At 41.5% G+C, this 14626-nt stretch overlaps 1 long non-coding RNA gene across 1 annotated transcript; it reads right to left on the bottom strand.

Moving 5' to 3' along the window:
- Positions 1 to 12690: 12690 nt before the first annotated feature.
- On the bottom strand, positions 12691 to 14254 carry LOC135339905 (uncharacterized). The gene is made up of 3 exons (XR_010396133.1): positions 14115 to 14254; positions 13956 to 14056; positions 12691 to 13905 (listed from the first exon to the last, which is right to left on the bottom strand). It is a non-coding gene; the product is annotated as an uncharacterized LOC135339905 (long non-coding RNA).
- Between the last annotated feature and the right edge of the window lie 372 nt (positions 14255 to 14626).

Raw genomic sequence — 14626 nt, 5'->3', positions numbered from 1 at the left:
GCTCCTTCCTTGGCAAACTGCTTTTGACGCAAGCTGGAGTGATCCGATCAGAGACAGCAATTCTCTTTTTTTACCGGCTTTGCGACCCCACCCCCCTCCATGTTTTCAGTATCTATCTTTCTACTGGGAGGCAGACCCACCGAGTCCAATTCAATACCAAGGAATGGTTGTTGGGCCTACGGACTTGTCTTCTTTCTGCCTGATTGTTGCGAGGTTGGCCTAGCGCGTCTAGTGGAATAGTGCTCCGGCCCCATTGCAGTGCGTCTGTCGCCGTGTGAAGGAGCTGACCGCATCCCGAATGTTAATACGTTGATCGTCTCTTTCCAGTTCACTCTCTGGGTGTATGGGCACATTATGGTAAGCCTGTCTGATGTCTATCTTAGCCAATGTCAGCAAACAATGTCAGCAAACAATCCTCGTCCACTGACACGTAGGTTAGGCTGGAGAGCCTACATCGTTTACACTGCACCCGTATGGTGCTGACAGTGCTGACAGGGACTGTACTTGACAAGACACTCTGCTTGACAAGACACTCACGCGACCCTGCACTCACGTGCTCAAAAACCACCCGGGTGACCAATTTGCCCAGTACGTAAAAAAATTTCCAGCAACAAAGGCGGTATACTCCTTTTTCTCCTTTTCTCTGGTAGGGGATAGTATGTTTCTTAAGGCTTCTTTGGTTAGAGATGATTGACTTTTTACCTGGGACATGTGTGAGGTAAGTAGTTGTTGGATAGCAGTATAGTTCACACCTTGTTGACACTCCATTAGGTATGACTGTGATGTGCGGGTCTCCAACAACCATACTCACAAGAGGCATTTGAAATAGTCTACGACGTGCAGCATTAAAACCCACGCAAAGTTGGACTCGAGAGTTCTTTGCACAGCACACAGCGAGGTACGATGCAGATGAACACCTGGAAGTTTGACTGAGCAGGTATTCTTCAGGTATTGTTGTGAATGAGCAGGTCATGCACAGTGAACATCATTTATTATGGATTCAACAAAAGAAGATACAGAATCACGGACCTCAAACGAAACGCATCACATCAGCTTTCCTTTCCTTGATACGAAATTCAAATTCAATCATTTCAGACGGTCCAAATTCAACAAGACGGACATTTGTATCAAACATCAATACACAACAACTCCCGAGACACTTTACTATGGCTTTACTCCTTCAAAAACTTTCTCCGGGTGTGCTGCGACGGTGGCATCGGCCTTCAGCATCGGCCTTCAACTTCTGGCTCGGTCAACAAACCTATATAAAAAAACTCACTGAAGGGCACTATGGGTTTTTGATAATGTCACCGATATTCACTTCAGGTAACAGATCACCGTGCTCAACATCTCAACATCACAGCACAAATAGCTAAAACATCGACTTCAATCCGAGTCTTGCTAATTAATTGCTAATTATACTAATGGCAATGCAACATACGCGGCTGCTAGAAGTTACAGCTGTAGTTTTGCTTGAGCAGCCCACCTGCTAGACTTTTTTCTGTGGTTTTGCTTGTTGAGGACCCAATCAATTATTTGCTTGAGTCCTGGTCAGCAGTTACAGTTGGACACAGACACACACACAGTCAGCTTTCTCGTGCGGCTACACCTCGAGGCATAAACATAATAAACAGAACCCCTCTAGATCTGCTGGCTTCTGTGTAATTATGTGACTTACACATTCATATAGTAGAGTAGAAATTACACAATGATGCAACGAGTGCTGCAAGCTGCGCTGTGCTAATGCTTCTCGCATGTTTTACTTTTTTCAAAAAAGTAGAGGTAATTATAGTTTCAATGAATAATTAACTACACTAACAACTGAATGAGCACCTTTGATTTTTTCTTGGGTGACAACGGAACCTTAAATACTGGCCGTAATTATTGGTGCGTGTTTACACAGTGGAAATCACACCAATAATTCACACCAATAATTCACCTTTGGTGATAGCAACCGTCGAACCTGATGTTGTCGAACCTGATGTTTTGGTGGCTTATGTGGGTGACTGGATAATCAAACTTGACTATAAATCACAATCACAACACTGCTTTAATTTAGAAGGCATGCACCACAAGAACAACATTTCCTTTAGATGCTAATAACTTTACAGGTGTAATTCGTGTAACAATAAATAATGTCAAAATTCGACATCAGGACCTCGGCGGGATGACGTCTGCTTGACGCCTGGCAGGAAGGAAGTAAGGAAGTATGAGAAGTATGAGAAGTATGATGGCATCAGCTCCACCTCAACACATGCCAGCTTCCCGCTAGTCCCACACCAGGCCATTGTATTAGGGGGCCGAAACTCAACGTTCGAGGGTTATGGTTGCCTGCCACTCTTGGCTTGGGTGTGGGCTTCAAGGTAGCCCACCAAAACCTAACCTGCATCTGTGCCCCCCGCCCCCCGCCCCCCCCAAACCAAAACTAACCTGCCCCACTCGAGGGCCAATTGAAAGCCAGTTAATAATCTAGCTATTCTCCACCGCTTAGCATGTATGACGCAACTCAAGAGCAATAAAGAGCAATAAAACTAAACCAGCATGCTGAAAGCAAAATACATAATCAAGTACGTATTTTCAGCTGAAGTGATCCCGCTTCTTAGCTTTTACTCGACAAAGAAGCCACTATTTAAACAAGACTATCTATGCAGTGCGTAGATATACTTGGTACAAGCAAACAAACAAACAAACAGACAAACATATCTATGCAGTGCGTAGATATACTTGGTACAAGCAAACAAACAAACAAACAGACAAACAGACAAACAGACAGACTACTACTCAGTGTTGTTAAGGATGGCTCAATTAATTATTGGGATTTATTGTGGATTTCTTGTATATGTGATTATATCTTTTGGATGGTTACATATAAACTGATGAAACTTTGCAATAATGTAGTCTTATAATGAAGGAACATGTTGAATGTGTTTTTAAAGTCATGTGACTTTCAGGGGTGGAGCTACAGTGAAATATACAACTTTACAATTTCCGGAATACAAACAAGTGCAGCCACACCCCCAAATTTTTTTGTGAAGTGCAACTCAGTTTTACCATTTTTATGGCGCCCGGATATGATGTCTATCATTTTCGGTGAAGCGGAAAATTGAAATACGCATATTTAAGTAGAGGGCATTAAATAGAAAATGCGACAGTTTTCCTGATTTCTGTGCACCTGTAAATGATACGCATCATATCCGGGCACCACAAAAATGGTAAAACTGAGTTGTACTTTATAAAAAAATTTGGGGGTGTGGCTACACTTGTTTCTAATCCTCCTTTTTTATCTTCTTAATCACACTGTAACGACATCGCTGAAGGTCACATGACCTCCAAACATTTTAAGCGTGTACATTTCGTACAAAACTACATTCCTACTAAATTTCATCCATTAATATATCCCATTAATATATCACAATCACAAAGATATGATGCCCTGTGCACCATGTGGCTGAGCCATCCTTAACACCAGTGAGTATAACTCGTGGCCGCCCACGCGCCTCGGATTAACAAACCAACCGACTACTATACCCGTGGCCGCCCACACCAACAGACTACTATACCTGTGGCCGCCCACGGGTAACTAGAGCACTGCACTTAAACCAGAAATATAATGCAGTGCATATAGTGATTAGTGATGTTGTTATCATGTATGACGAGCAATAAAACTACGCCAGACTGGAGGCATGCTGAAACATTGAGAACAGGTATAGCCTGGAGTAAGTATGGCTCCAGGTTTTGCATGGAGTAGAGGATCCCGTAGGAGTAGTGACCCTGTTCCATTGTTCCTGGTATATGTGACAGGCTCTGGGAAAACCAGACTATTGGAGCAGAATTTAGTATTGAGCTACAGCTAAATTTATGCCTACAGTATAAAATCTCAAATAAAATGTTATTGATGTATAAGTATCTACAGCCCTTCTACTACCTCTCTGTAAAATCTGATGCTCTAAATCCAACTCTTTCCATCGAAACGCTTCGTCCAAACTTTCGCTATTACCTTATTTTTCCTAATTAAGCAATCTTTGAGAGCCGTTTTTCTCGATACTACATTTTACGGCTTCGAGTTTCCAACGCGCATAACTCGGGTATGAAACTAGGTATGTGAAAACTAAGCATATCATTGTGTAGGCAATGCTCTGCTCTATCACTTGGTACATTAATCACCAAAATTTTAGTCTGCTCCAATAGTCTGGTTTTCCTAGAGCCTGTCACATATACAGCTTTCTACTTTAGTGACCCTGTTCCATCGTTCTTGGTACAGGATCACTTCAGTTATAAGTAACGCATAAGCTTTAACACCGAAAGCTGCCAAAAAGTACTAACTTGTTGTGTGGAGGCTACTCATGCTGTAAACGCAGTGCTAGAGGTAGCTTATTCAAAGCTTTAACATCAAAATCTGCCACTATTTAAATCAAGATATTGTTCTGTGAACGGTGAGTAGTGACAAACAGCCATAATAAAGATAATGCATTTATGTAGCATGCAACTCTATAGCTAAACACTGGCATGGCATGCTGAAACATTGAGTGGTACATGTCACATTAGAGTAGTTTCAATGAATAATTAACTAAACTAACTACTCCTTCTTGGGTGACAACTGCACGTGTGGAACCTTAAATACTGGCCGTAATTATTGGTGCGTGTTTACACAGTGGAAATCACACCAATAATTCACCTTTGGTGATAGCAACCGTCGGCAAAGAACCTAGGATTCAGCAGTCACAATTTTAGCTGTTCCTGGTACGGGATCGTCAGCAGGAGCTTTAATTCTAGCTTTTGTGACCCTGTTCCTGTGTCACTTCAGCTGTAAATAACCCATGTCGCTAAATAACCCATGTCGCTTTTTATTAGACAAACACCCGAAAGCTGCCACTATCAAAAGTACTAACTTGTTGTGTGAAGGCTGGCTATCCATGTTGTAAACGCAGTGCTGTGGTATCCAGGTGAGTAGATGAGTAGATATATCTCTCACTAACAACAAACAGACACGCGCGCGCCTCGGGTAACAAACCAACAGACCCGTCGCGCGCCTCGGGTAATAAAACTATAATTACATATTATATGAATGCGGTGCTGATGCCTCGGTGGAGCTACATAGCTGCTATAATTATTGGTAATGATTGACGTTGTTCGATGCCCGTTGCCACCCAAGCGCGCCTCGGGTAACAAACCAACAGACGCCTCGGGTAATAGCTAATTACATATGTGCATTGAGAGTTATGCACGTAAGTTCTGTATCGTGGCTTTCCGCCACGATACAGACACTATTTATATCAATTTTACAGACTTTAATGAAAACGATCATTAAAGGAAAACGATAATCGGAATAATATCCACCTACTTATTGTAGATGTATATGTATTTTACAATTTTGTCCAATCTGTTGCCATTCAATGGTCAAAACCCGAACTCAATAGTAAAAGTGTAGGTGCATTAATTATCCTACCACCCTACAGCCCCATTATCTTCCTACCACCCTACAGCCCACATTTAATGCCGATTGAAGAATGAAAGCAGTAGCTCAGTCAACGAGAGATGTAAAACTGCTAATAGTAAAACTGCTAATAACTGCGGCCGAGGATTGCACTGGCTACATATTCATAATAAACTATCATGTTCTATCATGTTTTGTATAATCATACAAAACATTATTATCTGTGCACAGTTATGAATTGCACCTGTATCTTTTTTAGCCTCCTTGGTCAAGGCAGTCAACTCTGTTTCAGTTACTCTAACAGCACACTTTCCTGGAGACACATCCAATGGCTGGAACATTGGTACTTTAGGAGTCTCTATGTGTTCCAACTTGTAGCATGTTCGCCCACAGTCTGAGTTGTGCCATGCTTTTCTTGTAGTTCAACAAACAGATCATCGACCTCGTCTCGAATTGCCTGGCGTTTTGAAGGGTTTACCATCACAGCTCCCAAAAAGTTGGAAAGAATAAGGTGGTCACGCTGCCGAATAGTTCAATTGTCGTCTTCTATCCCCGTCTTTGCATACTCACCAAGCAACGAAACTACCAGAACTAACAGCAAAGCAGCAACAGCTGAATTTGAGCATGGCGAAAAACTGTCACGGAAAAATGCTGACTCAGCAGTAGCCAATAAACAACCTTTGACCTACTGAGTAGTGGCGTTGTATTTAACTTATTTAAGTGGTACATGGTGAGAATTAAGAAGTGGTGAGAATTAAGTGGTGAGAATTAAGAATTTTCTTGGTTCTCTGTACAGGTAACCACCATACGTAGCCGAGTATCTCCCTTCATTTTGTCCCTCCACTTTGAATTTCACAGATATTTTAGTGATCTTCCCAACAAACTTAACACTCAGTTGCCTCGATCCCAGGCCGCATATCCCACTTCACTTCACTTAGGCGCCTGGTATCAACTGCTTGCGCATGCGCTAATATCCCCCCGGGCTTTGGATAACATAGTATATTCTCATGACATCACAACGAACGGAAGTGGATTGAAGGAAGTAGATAGAAAGTTCCATTGAAGGTTTCTAGCTCACAGCCTGGCATTTATCTAAACTGCCAGGACAGGCCCATTGTTGAATATAAACGACGTTATCCACAAAATACTGTTTATACCTCAAAGTAGTGCAAAGTCATTCACTATCTCACGGCCAAGCGCTCTTCGAGTTATTGCTCTTCGAGTTATTGCAGACAACTAGTTCTGTGTTTCCAGCTTTGCAGCCATGTGACCATGTGTTTGATCTCACACCTTGTATCCAGTTGAACCTTGCGGTGTACGTGAGCATCATGTGTTAACTGAAACCCTGCAAAACTACAATTCTACGCAGCTGTACGTCCGCTTTATTTAGTATTAATGTTTCATCTACAGCTTATACATGCGATCGTATGTTATAATAATTATGTGCTTACACAGTGTTACAATGTACCGTGTTTATTACCATACCCTTCTGAAGACAGTGACCCCCCTGCTAGCAAGAGGAATCAAGGTGGTATATGGATGTTAATTACACGAGATGAAAGTGCCTTAGAATCTGACCTTAGAATCTGACCTCCCTCTACATAACTCTAGAGGAGAGTCCAAGAAGGCTAAGCACAGTGACCCCTCTATACCCAAATCTAGACGAGCTACTGTAAAGCTAAGCACAGTGATCCCTCTCCACCCAATTCTAGAGGAACTACATGGCTAAGTAGCAAGACAAGTGGTATGTCACTATAAGTATCTTTATTGGCTTAGACTGTGACTCTGACTGCAGTGTATCCGTACCTGTGTACATGTACATGTATACTTGCACGTGATTGTTTCACGTTAGTTAATACTACGCCAATGGTTAATTAGACTGTATAGTGCTTTTCAGTCACAACGACAGCATTCCTCCTCTTGAGTCTGTTCCTCATACTACTAGTGTTCACCCTTCTGAAGACAGTGACCCCCCTGTATCGGAGTCTGAAGGAGCTGCCGTAAACTCCAAGGGTAGCAGCATGAGGTGGTATATGGATTTTAATTATAAAAATTAATTACACCAGATGAAAGTATCCTTATTGCCTTAGAATCTGACCTCCCTCTACGTAACTCTAGAGGAGAGTCCAAGAAGGATAAGTGACTCCTCTGTACCCAATTCTAGAGGGCAAGACAAGGGCGTATAAAAGAAGAGAGGGCATGCAACTCTTATATGAGCAGAGTTCAAATGTGGGCGTGGGCGAAATGTGGGCGTGGGCGGCATGACTCTGCATGAAATGCTAAAAATACAAATTTCTATTTTTAGCACTTCATGCAAATGCACACATTCCTCTGCCCACGTTTGAACTCTGCTAGCTACGTCTACTGATAGTGGAGCATACGCCCTTGATATAACTATGTCACATATAGTATACCATAATATATGGCCTCTTCCCAAGTCTAAAGCTACCTTCAAGTACAGTTGAAGTACAGTAAGGGGAACATCACCTGTGTATATACATGACTTTGTACATGTATACTATCCATAGATTTCTATGTATAAATGCATAATTAGACTGCATACTCCATCTACAAGGCTTCAAGATTGCAAAAGGATGATCCTCTTTTCTTCTCAGGTTAGAGAGATTAAGATGGAGGTATTTTACGTATATAAGCTGTAGAGTGGTGATTGTAGAGTGGTGATTGTACACGCATCTTTCATTTACTCAATATTTTTTTACACGTGCATCAAATGGCCTGTCGTCCGACGTCGACTCACAGCTTGTCAATCGCTAACAGAATCGTTCAGGTTATACTTCAAATTGTCTATCGGACAAATTTTCATCTCCAGGCTCTGTTGATTTGTTCGACTCAATGCACACACTGTACCTGTAGAGGACGGTACTATAGTTTCTCAAGTGTGCAACATTCTAAAAACTCCTAAGCCGACCATAACTACAAATGTTGTAAATGTTTGTTTTCAAACAGGTGGTAGCAATAGCGATGGCGTTCGACTTGTGTTCGACTTGTGTGCTGGGGTAGATCCCGTCAACGAAGAATATGTGCAAAGTGAAATGATGTGCAAAGTAAAATGAGGAATCACCGCTTTCCAAGCACTGTTCGCAACATCAAGAAGAGAACATTCCTTAAAGTATACTGCACGTGTAGAAGGACAAGTTGATGGTGTGTTGTGATGGGTTCAATGTCTGGTATCATGAGGGGTGTGTCCCAATTCCAACGGAGGTGCGCAACAACGAATCAGATTGAAGTTCCTCGGTTCAATGTGTGAAAGGTAATGTACGATTTATTGTTGCTTTGAGCCATCGCTTAGCAGAATTATTATTGCCGGATATAATAGATTCTAACTCTGAAGACATTGATCCTACTCTATGCAAGTCTAGAAGTACTGCAAGAGAGGTGGTACGTATGTTCTTACACGGAATGAAATTGCCTTAGAATTATTGCCGCGGCTGCTGTGAAGTCCAAGTCCAAGAAGGGTACGCAAAGCCAACCGGAAAGAGCCCTCCACACCTAGCCAGAAGAGGTGGTGCGTTAATTATAAGATGCATTGTATGCGTAGTGCTCTAGACTCTGATCTTCACCCTCCTAACGATAACGATGTGCATGTACCGTGAAGAAGTTCTACAGCAAATTTATTCTCAGAGTTTTTATTCTCAGAGTTAATTAATTATTATTTCCCTAGGCTGAAAACTCTAGGCTCTAACTGATCTTCACCCTGACACCGCGGCTGCTGTGAAGTCCAAGAAGGGTACGCATTGCTATAAATATTGCGACCTTATTCTGATCTTCACCCTTCTCAAGATAGCAATCCCTCTATTCAAATACCTGTCAGAGGTGATTATTATTATTGCACGTTATTCTTGCACGTAATTACACCAGATGATTTTCAAGAGTGTGAAGGTGCTAGCCAGAAGTGGTACGTTAAATGCAGTTATACACAAGAGAATGTATTCCTAACGTAATAATTATTGTACGTAATTTTACGAGATGAAATTATTACCTGTCCAAGTCCAAGAAGGGTACGCATTATTATTGCACGTAATATCATTTTCAAGAAGACTCCCCTATTATTGCACGTAATATCATTTTCAAGAAGACTCCCCGGTGGGAGTGACCCCCCGGTCATTCCTGCCTAAGGTGTGGGGACTCCCCCAGGAGTCCTACGCGCATGCTTGTTTGTTCCGGCCAATGTGACATGAGGATAAAGAGCAAGGTTAATAGCAAGTAGTAGAAGTAGTAGACAGCAAGTCCTATGCATGTGAATGAGGTTGCAAGGAAGGTTAATATGGGAAAGAACTGGAGCCAAGTGTTGAGCTGCAAATCGCCCAAATGTACAAGTGCACCAGAACATGCTCTCGACAGAACAGTTAAAAGGTTGGAGGGGCCCACTTGGGTGCACTACCCAAGTGGCCCTTGTAAAGCACTTGAAGTATCAGCACTTGAAGTCTCAGCGAACAGAGTCCAAATTTATAGTAGACCAAGCTTCAAGTATTAAAGTAGGCTCCTCATCACCCTAAGGACAAGATTGAAGTGGTGGTGGTAGAAGTTGAATGTAGATTTGAACAGGAAGAAATTGAATGTTTTCTGCACTCTGCAGCAGGGCCGTAGCCACCAGTCAGTCAGGTTAGTCAGGTTTCAACCTGACCACTTTTTCCAAGGTGAATAGGCAATGGTCGTCACTACAATAAACACATAATGGACAAAATGTGCATGCAGTGAACTCCTTCTGCAGTTGCAAAACATGCAAGCATAATGCTAGAACTATAAGTGATCAAGACTATTAAGTATTGCATGCTATGGCTGTCAATGATCCCTTCTAAGTCTTCCAGACCAAGCTCACCATCCAGCTGTGCAAACCAGTTCTGTGGTCTTGTGGTCTTGCCAAATAAAACTTTGCTGTTTCTCCATCATGTTTCTGTAACATTATTTTGTGTTAGGGCTAAGCTTTAAAGCTGTTGTGTTCTGTAACATTATTTTGTGTTAGGGCTAAGCTTTAAAGCTAAACAGAATCTAGTACCAGTATAGTTAGTAGACAAAGGGCGTAACCAACGATACCAGAAGTGGGCGTGGCCCCAAAAATTTTGGCGCGCTATGCGCGCCGATTTGTTCCATTTCATAACCTGACCACTCTAAAGTTGGTGGCTACGGCCCTGTGCAGCTATTCTGTTTCCTCATTTATTGAGGGTGATACTCAATTACCAATGGTTCAAGACAGGAAGCATAAAGAAACAATATCTACAAGACTATGCTTAGTGAAGTATTAAAGATTCACTTGACTATCCCAATCACTAGTGCCACTGCCAAACGTTCGTTTTCTTCACTTAAACATTAGTACAATGACACTATAGCCCTGTTTACACGCAAAGTAATGCGCATTGTACCACGAAGTGGTTTTATGCTGTGTAAACAGTCTGAACCGAAAGTGCTTCAATTGGAAAAGAAGTAAGAATCTTGGAAAGAGGACCTTATCTAACAGTTTGGAGTGATCTGATGGCTCATAATAATAAAGTAAGTCAGTATGATAGTAGATCTAATGCCTGAGGCCTTTGTTCTGAGCATGCCCATAGCTAGCTGGCTAGTATTCGTTGCTAAGTTACCAACCAAAAATTCTGCTCTTTGCTATCATGGATGTTGTTGCTGTATCTGTTGCTATTTTATTGATGGAAAGAACACTATGCTTAGAAAACAAGCTGTAAGTACCAACAAAAAGAAGTAAGAAATTGGTTTTATGAGAGACAGGACGTTTACTGTTTGCTGTCACAATGCCACACCAAGAACTATCTGGACAAGAGAAAGAAGTTCTCAGTGGTGGGAGCGGGTCGTAATGGAAACATTTACCCATCGAGACTGGATTCAAAATTTCAGAATGAGCCGAGATACGTTCCATTTGTCTGCCAAGAGTTAAAGTCCATTGAGAAAAGCAATACCTCTATGAGGAAAGCCATCCCACTCCAGAAAAAGGTCTCTATCGATTCTCTCAACAAACTCGGATTTTAGGACAATTAGCCGTGTCTCAAAAGCATCAGTTTGCCTAATAACGAAAGACGTATGTGTGTGCATTGTGGACCATCTTCTTCCCAGGTATATTCATATGCCTTGTGGTGATGCATTGAAGCAAGTGGTGGCTGGCAAACTGGGTTTTCCACAGTGTGTTGGAGCAATTGACGGCCAGATCATCTCACCACAAGAGTGCCCAGCCGACTACTACAACAGCAACAGGAAAGGTTGGCATTCCATCATACTCCAAGGATTGGTTGATCACAATGGTCTTTTCATGGACATTTATGTCGGCTGGCCAGGACGAGTCCACGACGCAAGAGTCTCTTCTCTATTTAAAAAAGGACAAGAAGGATCACTTTTACCCAATTCGACAGAGACGATTGGGCAGCATGAAATTCCTCTCGTCATTTTAGGTGATCCAGCGTACCCTCTTTTGAAGTGGCTCATGAAAGCTTACCCCGACACAGGAAGTCTCACCCCTCAACAGAAGACGTTTAACTACCGCCGCTGTTGAGCATGCCTATGGTCGTCTAAAAGCTCGATGGAGATGTTTAATGAAGCGCTTGTTGTGTTTTGCACAATTAGTAAAACCAGTAGGTTTTACATAGGATTGGCAGTGGGTATGCCTGTGTTTAGCAATATTTCAATTATTTTGACTCATGTTCAAACTGTTCTATCTCTGCAGGGAAAGGCCACATCAAGAAACTGGCTGAACAGATAGTTTATTTAGCCTTTTCTCTCTTTGTATCTCTCATTTCATAATCCATAAACATTTTAATGAATGAATATTTTCATTTTAAAAATTGCACTATTTCGACGTTTCACCGCTCTTTGTCTGACTGACTAAGTAAGTAAGTAAGTAAGTAAGTGAGTAAGTAAGTAAGTTTCTTGCCCAGCATTTACTCCAAGTACAGCCATCTCCAGGACATTCTGCACAGGGTTTCCAAACGACTACAACCTGGATTACAAAGCGCTTCTTCAGATTTGCGATTGCTTCCACGAGGCAGATGACCTCTCAGTCTCTATTTCTCTTACCTAGACAATTCCGCCATCTTTAATGACTCAGCAATTGTGTTGTGGCCAATAATAATAGATAGGCGTGGCTAATAAACCGTGCGCCTAAAATCAGTGCAGCAGCAGTGCTTTTCCAGAGCCTGAGGTGTTCCTTTTCTTCACACTGTTCAGCTCTAGCTCCCTTTCTCTGACAGGCATGCTATATGCACTGGCTAGATATCATGCTCTTAAAATGGCTGTCATTTAATACTGATTAGCAAATTCAACATAATTATCAAGCAATAAATTATTACTCATTATACTATAATTATTAGTCCAGTATTCCAGAAGATATCTGATTAGTCCTGTCTTCTCTTCTTGTACTGCCTCTTGACGTTCCACTTATGCATGTCATGATACATAAACTGTACTGAAAAAGAAAGGGAATCCGACTAGAAAAACATTTGCAATGTGAAAAATTGCTAGGATTGGCCAGGGGAACCACAAAAAAGCGTGGGAACAAGAAATCAGACGAGAGCATAACTCCAATCCGTTACAACGTCATGAACATGTACAATACATAGTATATTAAATAATAGACTGTGTTCCAGATCCACCTATCAGCTTCCATCCACCACTTTATCATTCCATGCAGTCACCAGTACGGTCCGTGCATGTTACTACGTATGGATGGACTGTGTGTACCTGTGCTCAACACTGCATGTATTAGGAACATCAATTCATCACAAATCATCATGATTATGTGCCCCACATTCTAAAATGGATGTATAATAAATATATATAGGGATTGGTCATCACTCCACCAGTAAAAATTGCGTGGCATATTGGCTGGGAAAACATGGGAAAACTACCAGTATACATGTGATTGACGTTGTAACGGATTGGAGTTATGCTCTCGTCTGATTTCTTGTTCCCACGCTTTTTTGTGGTTCCCCTGGCCAATCCTAGCAATTTTTCACATTGCAAATGTTTTTCTAGTCGGATATCTGTGAAGTTTGTGGAGAATCTCGTGACTCATCCTTTAGCGAGATTAGACAGTCGGCTCAGTAGATATTAGTGGTAACCAAATAAGGAGTAGTACATGATAATTATGTGAACTTATGTTATCATACGCATCATTATTTTATTGTTATAATTATGACTGTATGATTAATGTTTGATGTTTAAAAGTTAGTAGTCGTACTGTGAGTCAGAGTTAAATGGTTGCGATGATGGTGGATAATACTGTGATGGTCCTGGTTGCCGTATCATTTGTCCAAGCATTTCAATCATGTTGAGTTGGTGCGTCTGTTCCTCCTTTCTTGTTGTTTCCGCTAACTTTCTCTCTCTCTCCCATCTTTCCTCCTCTCTTTTCTCAAACCTTTCCTCTGCTTCTCTCTGGTAGCCCAGAAATGTCTCCAGCTGCTTCCCTTTTCGGTTTTGTTTTTCCTGCTTTTCTTTGTTGGTGGGGGGAGTACCTTGTGTATAGATAATTATTATTGAAAATTAATTTTGTATTTTAACTCACAATCATCTATTTCCCATTTCCAGAGGTACTGGGCTCTCCCTCAGTATCGGCCACATCATCCGCACTCTCCACTGGAGACTGTGGCTGGATCTGACTGCCATCTGTGTTAAAAAGAAAGTTAAGTATACTATATGCATCAATTATAACATTATATTGTACCGTCTCTGTATCCTCCACGACCTCATCCACCTTTTCCTGGTGTCAACGAAAGATGGAGCGGAGGCTGGTCGGTGCCTATCCAGCTCGTCATAAAACTTGCATGTTTTCCCTGTCTTATTGTTACCGTCCTTTACTTTTTTGTAGTTTGTTTTTAAGTTCTTAATTTTTTTGTAGTTTGTTTTTAAGTTCTTAATTTTTTACCCTACATTGAATCCAGCATATCCCTTTTTCTTGATATTTTTTCGTAAATCAGTTTATTTCTTACTTACAGCTCCATCAAGTTGCCAAGTCAGTAGCTCCCCAGATAGCTTTTATCTCAATGTCACTCCAATATGTGCCTCTGTTCATTGTTCTTCTCTCTACAATTCCTTTAATGCTGAACAGGAATACTCTTTTTCCGACCCACACACCCGCTACAAGGTGCTCATCATCCATTCCTGAATGTATTATTTGTTGTTAGACAGTTAGACTTTAAGTCATAATTATTTTTTGTCAATTTTCAATCCTAATTA

This window comes from Halichondria panicea, chromosome 8, assembly GCF_963675165.1.
Source record: "Halichondria panicea chromosome 8, odHalPani1.1, whole genome shotgun sequence".
Classification (NCBI taxonomy): Eukaryota; Metazoa; Porifera; class Demospongiae; order Suberitida; family Halichondriidae; genus Halichondria; species Halichondria panicea.
The sequence above is the reverse complement of the archived record's forward strand: the minus strand, read 5'-3'. Positions and strand labels throughout refer to the sequence as shown.